This window comes from Gossypium hirsutum, chromosome A06 (assembly GCF_007990345.1).
Source record: "Gossypium hirsutum isolate 1008001.06 chromosome A06, Gossypium_hirsutum_v2.1, whole genome shotgun sequence".
Classification (NCBI taxonomy): domain Eukaryota; kingdom Viridiplantae; phylum Streptophyta; class Magnoliopsida; order Malvales; family Malvaceae; genus Gossypium; species Gossypium hirsutum.
Genome location: NC_053429.1, coordinates 86,177,676 through 86,187,221, shown reverse-complemented (window position 1 = coordinate 86,187,221; position 9,546 = coordinate 86,177,676). Strand labels below are relative to the sequence as shown.

The following is a 9,546-nucleotide window of genomic DNA, read 5'->3' as shown; positions in this document are numbered from 1 at the left end:
GGTTCAATGGGAAATTCAACGATTATGTCAAAGACAAAGATGAATATAAGATTATGTTGAAATAGTACAGGTATGTACGTAAGGTTTATAATCAATGATTTCATGATATTGTGAGTTTATGTTCACTATGGGGATGACTTTGTGATGACCTTGTGATAGATGAAATACATTGTAAATTTGATTGATAATTATGTGATTGGCTTTCAGGCCAAATCACGTTGTGATATAGCACGTCTTATTCACTTAAGTTGCGATTTATTGGATATGATAAAAATGAAAGATTGCCATAATTGTCTATTGAAAATGGTTATGAAAGTACGGGAGGATCAAAGATTATGAAATCGAAAGATATTAAGATATATGCCTTGGAAATATGAGTACACATAATTAATGTGCATGTTTATTACGAGATTTGAAGTGATTTGTTAATTGCTGGAATATGTTATAAAGGAAAGATCATGGTTGTTAAGCTAAAGCCAAAATATGTTAAATTATTTTTATAAGTTGAAAGGGGTATGTATTGTGATTGAATAAATTATAACCATGAGATTATGATAGACTATAATAATGTGTGTTCATATTGTTGAACATGGAAAACACTTAGTAAAATGTAAATGAGTAAGTTATACTTATGAGACTTAAAGGACATTCGTATGGTTTTACATTATGTTAATTGTTTGAAATATGTATGGTTAAGGTTGTTTATTGCTTATATATGAACTTACTAAGCTATATTATATAGCTTACCCCCTTCTTTTCCCATGTCTTATAGGGTCAATATGCAAGCTCGGGTTGGAGATTGTCAGAGATCCTATCACACTATCTAGCTATCACTTTGGGTACTGATGAATTCAAGTATTTTGAGTCTATGGCATGTATAGGGACTTGGTCTTTTGGTTATATGTGTCATTATTAATTTGGCCATATGTGTTGGTTTGAAAAGGTGTATTGTTCATTTTTGTATATAGCCATAGAAGATGGCTAATATTGGTTATGAGTATATTTGTATATTAATGCCAATTGTGAATGTGAAATTTTGCATGATATTGTGTAGAAAGGTTGATGCTCTATGCATGATAAATACTGGCATGAGGATGTTATGTTATTGTCTTGATTACGGATGTGCTTGTGGTATTTTTGAGTTTGGCAAAGTATGATATTTTAAGCATGATAGATGTTGGCTTTAAATGACATGTTTAAGCCTTAGTTATGATGGCATTGGCTACTTGTTTGTATTATGAATTATGCTATTGAAGTTGTGTAGATGTGTGCAAGTGAGGGTGGCAAAATGACTTGGTAAATAGCCTTGTTTTTGTCCACACTAGTAGACACACAGGCGTGTGTCTAGGCCGTGTGTGACACACGGTCAGCGCCATGGGCGTATGATCCGGTCGTGTGTCCCTTGCACCTAAATTGTTGCAAAATAGAATGTATCAGTATCAAGCACACGGGCAGAGACACGGGCGTATGTCTCAGCCGTGTGAAGGATACAACCTAAGCACATAGGCGTGTGACTTGGCCGTGTGACTTCAATTTGTTGATGATTTCATAAATAGAAAGTTACACTGGTTAGGGAAACAGGCATGTATGACCACACAGCTGCCCACATGGGCGTATCCCTTAGACCACACAAGCGTGTGACCCTTGTTTAGTGAAAAATTTTCTAAGTGTTGTAAACTTTTCTAAAGTTCTCAGTTTAGTCCCGAACCTTTTCCAAAGTATGTTTTGGGCCTCGTAGGCTCATATAAGGGATGATATGAATGTGTGTGAAAAGTTTTAATTTGGACACAAAATTGGTGACACGAAAATGTGTGATTGCTTGTGTATAAGTCCGGTAATGCCTCGTACCCTATTCCGGCTTCAAATATGAGTAAGGGGTGTTAAAATTGTGGATTAAATCCCCTTTGATTAGCTTCTAGCAAAGTTAAGTATTCACCCTCCTCTTTATCACTTGGAGTGTTTGATGTCAAAATTTGCTTTAACGGGTTCTCAACAAAGTTAAGTTCCCTTTCCATAATTAATTCCTCTAAATCGGATACTGTAGGACAATCATCAATTGTGTTAGGAAATTTCATAGACTTAAAACATTAATACCTAATCATCCTAAATACGCATAGTAAGCTCGCCCTTCTACACAGCAATAAGAATTCTTTCAGTTCCTAGGAAAGGCCTTCTAGGATGATTGGCACCTCTTTATCTACTTCAAAGTCTAGAATAACAAAGTCAGCAGGAAAAATAAATGTATCTACACGTACCAATACATCCTCGATTTTTCCTTCTAGATGTGCTAAAGATTGACCTGCTAATTGAAGTGTAACCGTAATAGGTCTAACTTTACCTATCCCAAACTTTCTGAATATTGACATAGGCATCAAGTTGGTACGCGCACCCAAATCACATAGTGCCTTACCATAATATGTTGTTCCAATGTTGCAAGGTATGGTATAACATCTAGGATCTTTCAACTTCGAGGATAGTTTGTCTTGAATATATGCACTACATTCCTTCATCAGGGCTACCATCTCAAATTCTCCTAGTCTTTATTTTTTAGACAGGATATCCTTCATGAATTTGACATAGTTCAGCATTTGTTCAAGTGCTTCAACCAACGGGATGTTGATATGAGGTTGCTTGAATACGTCTAGGAACTTCTTGAACTGGACTTCTTGTTTCCGCTTATGAAGTCTTTAAAGGTAGGGTGGTGGAGGATTCTTTATTGGAACTTGTTGTTTCATCTTCTGTGGCAACCCTGCATCTAACAAAGTTGTTAGTTTGTCAGAATTAACTGGTTCAGAAGTTACCTTTCGGATTTTGCAAATTCTAGTTCCGGTAAAACTAGAATTTCAACACTCGGTTGAACTTCCATTGAGTCTTGAGCATCAGCTGGCTCCTCTTCATCTTTGATGGTGTTGGGCTGTAATGTCTTTCTGCTTCTTAGTGTTAATGTTTTACAATGCTCCTTCCCTAAATTCGTCGGATTCTTCGTATCACTAGGTAAAGCAGCTTGTGGATGGTTCCTAAGTTCAATAGCAAGTTGACCTACTTGATTCTCCAAATTCCTTAGAGTGGCGCCATTTTTTCCATATATGCCTTCGATAGGTTCTCTAAGCTATGGGAAGGTTTAGTTTGAGTTGGTTTCTGAACTTGCTGGGGGAAAATAGGTGGTTGGGTCAGTCTAGGTCCTGCATAAGTGTTACTGGTTCCAACCCCTTGGTTACTCCAGGAAATATTCAGGTGGTTTCACCATTATGGTTATAGAAATTGGATTGTAGTCCTTACCTTCCTTGATTTTGGTTCTGGTTACCCATGTAACACACGGATTATGGGTTTCATGGACATTCTTCGAATAGATGTCCTTTCTCACAATAGACATAGGCTATATTTTCAAATTGGTTTAGTGGCTAAACTGCAAAACTATTAAACCCATTAGTGGTAAAATTTTTAAGCATTGGGGATATTAAGGATACCTGAGATACAAGTGAAGTGAAAGCGTCCATTTCATGTACTCCAACAACTAGCCTTCCTAACACTGCTAAATTGGTTGGCCATTGATAATTGTTACTCGTAATCCTCTTGATGATTTCACAAGCCTCATTATAAGACTTAGAAAGGAGAGCATTGTTAGTAGAAGCATCCATTACTATACTCGTGTGGGCATTGAGAACGTTATAGAGCATCTCAAGTTAAATGCAATGAGGAATTCTGTGATGAGGGCATTTTTGTAGTAATTCTTTGTACCTTTCCCATGCCTCATACAAGGACTTGTCATCCATTTGTTGGAAACTAGTGATCTTGTTCCTCAACTTAGCATTCTTGCTAGGCGGGAAATACTTCATGAGGAATCTTTCTGCTAACTCTTGCCATGTGGAAATTGAATTTGGTGGTAATGAGTTCAACTAGGCTCGAGCTCTGTCCCTTAATGAATATGGGAACAAATTTAATCATAGTGCAGCTTCGGGTACTCCGGCTAACTTGAAAGAATCACTGGCCATCATAAACAGTCTTAAGTGAATATGAGGATCTTCAGTAGGCATTCCACTGAATTGGCCTTGTCTAAAGCATCTAGAACATGACTGGCTTCAGCTCGAACTATTGTGTCTAGATTTCAGGTCTCCTAATACCTAGATTAAGATCATGAAACATCAGCACGACATACTATCTTAGACCTCTATCGCTATCGTCAACAATAAGGATAGGATTTTGAGGAGGGTTTGCTTTATTTTCTTGATTTGGATTTTCAAAGTTTATCTCTTCGTTCCTTCTCTGATTTGCTTGTCTTCTTCGCTGTCGAAAATTTCTTTCAATCTCAGGGTCTACGGGGAGTTAATCGATGACTCGATCAATACTCATAAACAATTTAAACAAATACAGAAAAATTAATTAAATTAAAGTTGAATAGAAAAATAAACCAAAATGCAAAATTAACAAATTCACAAATAATAACTTTTTAAAACAATCTCTGGCAACAACACCAAAAACTTGGAACGACAAAAATGTGCAAGGTACACAATCGCATCAAGTAATAAAGTGACAAGTAAATGTCGAGTTATCATACCCATAGGGACTGTGAAAAGAATTATTTATGAATGCAATCTTCAAAACACTTTGGTGAAGAAAAATATTTTGATTTGAGGAGGTGATTAAAAACTAGTATTTTAACTAAGTAAAATAAATAAAAATAAAATAAAAGCTCCAATGCACGATTTCAAAAGATGATTTTAATCAAGATGACTTAATTGTGCTAGATTATTTACATTTCTTAACTTAGAATTATTAAACTCATGTTTATGTTGTTACGAATAAATTCACAGCAACTCAGTAGTTTGCTAACTTATAAACATACTTACTTACCAAAATCCATTTATCTCTTGACTATATCTCTATGTCAATTCAACTGACTAAAAAAATTTTAATAAGCAAATGTGTTAATGCACATACGTACTTATGAAATTAAAATAATCTCTTGTACATATCTCTATGCCTCATAAGCACATAAAAGATTACGTGAGGTAACAATGTATTTCTACATTGAAATAGTTTAAACACAATAATCTTGCAAGTTATGCAACGCTAGTGTATCGTTAGATACCGTTGCTAATTTAACCTTCAGCTACCTTAGATGATTAAACATGCAATGATTAAGTATCATGTCAATTAATTATAATTTCAAACCGTTTAAATAATTAATTCATTAGTTACTAGTGTATCGTTAGATACCGTTGCTAATTTAACCTTCAGCTACCTTAGATGATTAAACATGCAATGATTAAGTATCATGTCAATTAATTATAATTTCAAACCATTTAAATAATTAATTCATTAGTTACCTTACAACTGTAATGCAAGAATAACTTAGTCATGGTTTTACATAATCAAATATCTTACCGAGGCCTATAACAACAAAAACATAATTTTAATAAACTTAAGTAGACAAAATGCAACCAACCTAACACAAATTAAATTTAACCCATATTAATTAAATTAAACATATCAACATCACCAATATTCATAGGCATATTCATAACAATAATAAAATTAAACGGGTAAGTAACAGGAATCAAATCAGGTGTTTCTCCGAGGCTTGACTAGTTTGCTACACTCCTCCTTCTCTGCTTGTTCTTATTGAACCAAGGCTTCCCTGAACACTTGAATGCTGCTCCAAATGGTGGTTGAAGAACTCTTTTTCAAGAGGTGAAATCGGCAAGGGGATGGGAAAGAAAATGAAGAACAATAAAGAAAGAGAAGTGAGAGAGAAGTGAAAAATGAATGGTTTTGAGACGTGTTTGAAGTAAGTAGGCAAAGGGGTATTTATAGGTTGAGAAGGCTGATAAAAATAGCAAAAATCAGTAGCCATAGAGTCCCCCCATGGCTAGCCACACATGTGGCAAGTTTGAAGGTTTCAAACTTGTTATTTTAAGGTAGGGGCAAATCTAGAAAGGCATAAATATTAGAGGGGTTTGAATGCAAATTGAAGTAGTCTTCAAGGGAAATTTTGCAAGCCGGTTAATCAGCCAAAAAAGCTGATTGGGTCAGCATGTGGGACTGTTTGGGCTGCCCAGTGCTGGTTGGATCGATTTTCTCGGTTCAGCTCAATTGGGCCCCTTTTCATAATTCATTAACAATCATTTATTTAACCCAAATTAAATTGGATTAAAATTAAAATTAATTATATTATGAATTAATATTCATAATTTGGACCGTCTTTGGTTGAAAAATTAATTTACCTTGATGCTTCAAAATCACTTCTCAATTTTGTGCTTCTAGTAGTGTTTGCCGAGTCATTTTTCGCTCTTTGTGCGAATCTATCGAAAATGATTAAAATCAATCAAAATTTATTATAAAATAAATTCAAATTCAAATTTTTAATAATTTAAGTACAATTTAATTATTTTATAATAATTATATATTTTTCGGCAAGAATTTTACCGAAATTGCATGAATTTGAGTTAAAAATGGCATGAAAAGTGTGTATATTTTCGTGTTTCCAACAACCTCGATCTATTGTTGGTTTAGCTGGATCGAGTTTGAGTCATCTCGATTAGCCTAGATGTATCTTTGTTCTTTGGGTTCCGTTGAAACATATACATTACATAAATCCTATGTTCATTTCCAACTCTCATGATTTATTCTAAAGTAATTAAATCTTATGTAAACATGATAGTCCACGATCTAATTTATTCATACTCGAGATATTAATAAAATTACATTTAATTTTCTAAGAATCACAACTTTGGCAATATTACTTTATCATGCATAATTATAAAATAATATCATACATCCATTCATATACATTCCCCTAAACATGCGTACAATTACAAGAATGTCACATCTAATCAAAAATTAATCACACATAAAGAAGAGAGACAATTTCGGTCTCAGTTTATACTATAAACATAGCATAGCCTAACGCTTTGATACCAATTGTTGGGAAAAAAAGCCAGTTCGAAAATAGTTTTCTTTCACATTCATTTTGGAAATAAATGAATTCTCATTTCCAAACTTAAAATGATTTGATCTCAGTTTAATTCATTTTCAAGTCATTTTTATTTTGGAGAAAATCACATTCATTTCCAAATGTTTCTCATTTCTCTATTTTTCCATATCTATCCATTTCTATTTATTTAATTCAACATGCATTTTATTTCTACTTTCAACAAGCTAGCAAAGAGACCGATTGGACATATGTGATTAGTGCTCAAATGAGTTATAATTAAGTTTCAACTTTTCACCTACTAAATTGAACTCATTTAGCTACGAGTTCATTCCACTAAAGTATCGTGATCGATCTCTCTCCAATGGCATACCATAACGAAAGCAACTCGATTAGTGCTCGTCCAATGACTAGTTGTAAAGCCCAAAAAATATCCTATATATTTATTTATTTTCGTATGTTTGTGACATAAATATATGTCTGTTTCAGTGGTTAAGTGTTCTGAGAAGTGTCTGAGAGGTCTCAAGTTCAAGCCTTGGCTTGGGCAAATTTTTGTTTTTAAATGAATAAACCCCTATCTCTAATCAGTAGGCTTATTAATAAATGTTGGTAAAATATGTCAGAATGGGCTTCCTATTCTAGTGGTTAAGTGGAGTGTTAGGGGGTGGAGGTCTGGAGTTCGAATCTCTGCGCGATCAAGGGGATTTATTTTTACTACCAGTGTCGTGTGAATGTTGTAATTTAACTGAAATTCTGAGTATTTGAGGAATGTGGGGTTGTTGTGGCCGATTTTTAAGAGGCTAATGAGGGTGTTTTCGATTGTTGAGGGGATTGTGGTGGGTGAGTAGTGAGGATTTTGAGGAGAGATTTTAGGATTGTGGATTGAGGGGAGTGTTTTGGGGGATATGGGCATTATCTTGAGGAATTTCGGCCAGTATAAAATTTTTGGCTGAAAAGTTTTCTTCTTCCTTACTTTTTGTGTTTTGCCGATTTTCTACTTTCCATATTTTCTTTCTCCTTTTTGTGTTATTCGAAAAATCCCCACTTGCTACCATTTTTTTTTCAAATTCAGTTCCCTATTTCTGTTCCCAAATTTTTTACGCTAGTTTCCTTTTCTGTTGTTGATCGATTTTTTAACTTCGTTAGGCTTTGATTGAATAACAAGTTAAGTAGTTGATTAAATGACGTTTTGGGTTGAATTTAGGCTTGGAGTAATCGAAGTGCGATTTAACTTCAAAATAAAATCATCTATGTAATCACAACACTAAAAATGGGTAATCGGCGAAAAGTTGAATAATGGAACTGTCGGCGCCACATGGGCATGTGGCCGCCCGTGTGGTAGGCCGTATGACCGAACACGAGCGTGTGATCAACGAGGCTAGCTATGTGCGATACATGGACCAGACCATATTGGGTCGTGCGGGCCCACACGGGTGTACCACATGAGCATGTGGGATTTTTGGGCCAGGCAATGTGATCCTCACGGCCAAGGCCATGTTGGGCATGTGGGCGACACAGGCATGTGGTCCCACAAGGGCAAACAACATGGGCTTGTGGGCCCATTTTTGTATTGCATTGCATTGGGATGAGGGTTGATATTGTTCAGAGGAAGTGTACTGAAAGGCCTCGAGCCTAATTTACTGGCAGCTCAGCTGCAAACTACTGTTTAGTGATGCATTCGGTACTTTTTAGAGTGTAGGGATGGGTGGGTTGATTATATCCCCACATGGAGTGTAGGGTTGGACGGAGTTGGAGTGTAGAGGCTGGCTGGGTAGAATTTGATACAGTATATATGTTACTGTACTGAATATTGATGCTGTAATGGGCTAAGGCCCAAATGTCTAACTGCTTCTATATTATAATGGGCTAAGGCCCTAATTGAAACTAAAACTGTTACTGAAATGGGCCTAGGCCCAGACTATGATTGCATTCTGTCTGTTTGTTATATGGGAATTACACACTAAGTTTTTGTAAACTCACCCTTCTGTTTTATCTATACAGGTAATCCCTAGACTTAGGCGGATCGGTGCAGTGGAGGACTCAACGGTGGCCACACTACTTATTTCATTCTATTTAGTACTTAATTATGATTTTGATTTTATTTTGGGGTATATTACTGTATCATGGCCTCTCTGGAGTTTTTTATTTTAATTTTGGATTTTTATTATTTTGGTTTATAACTGCTAGTGGTAGGAGTAATCGAGTTTTCAAAAAGAATCAATTGTTTTAACAAAATACACACAAATATGCAAATCGTTTGAATAGCTTCCGCATAGAATAAACATTTTGAAACCTTTTGACTGAGTAATTAACACGACTTTAGAATTAGTAAGTAATAATTAAAAGTTTCTAAGTGGAAAATGTTTTAAGCAAAGTTACAGGTTTTCAACACAAGCTACGACTTTCAAACACACTACCATGTGACATCTCCAGATTCAGCCATAACGTCTACGCCAGGTTTGGGGTGTTATATTTAGTGGTATCAGAGTCAGGTTGCAAAACTTGGCTATGAATTTGGGTTTTTAAGATTCAATTTTCTAAGAACTATTTTCTACTAATTTGAAATATTTTTACCAAATGTGTGGTACACCGAGTCTCTGGCGCTGATCCTGTAA

At 35.3% G+C, this 9,546-nt stretch overlaps 1 non-coding gene across 1 annotated transcript; it reads left to right on the top strand.

Moving 5' to 3' along the window:
* Nucleotides 1-3,699: 3,699 nt before the first annotated feature.
* On the top strand, nt 3,700-3,806 carry LOC121231380 (small nucleolar RNA R71). The gene has a single exon (XR_005929440.1). It is a non-coding gene; the product is annotated as a small nucleolar RNA R71 (small nucleolar RNA).
* Nucleotides 3,807-9,546: the final 5,740 nt, after the last annotated feature.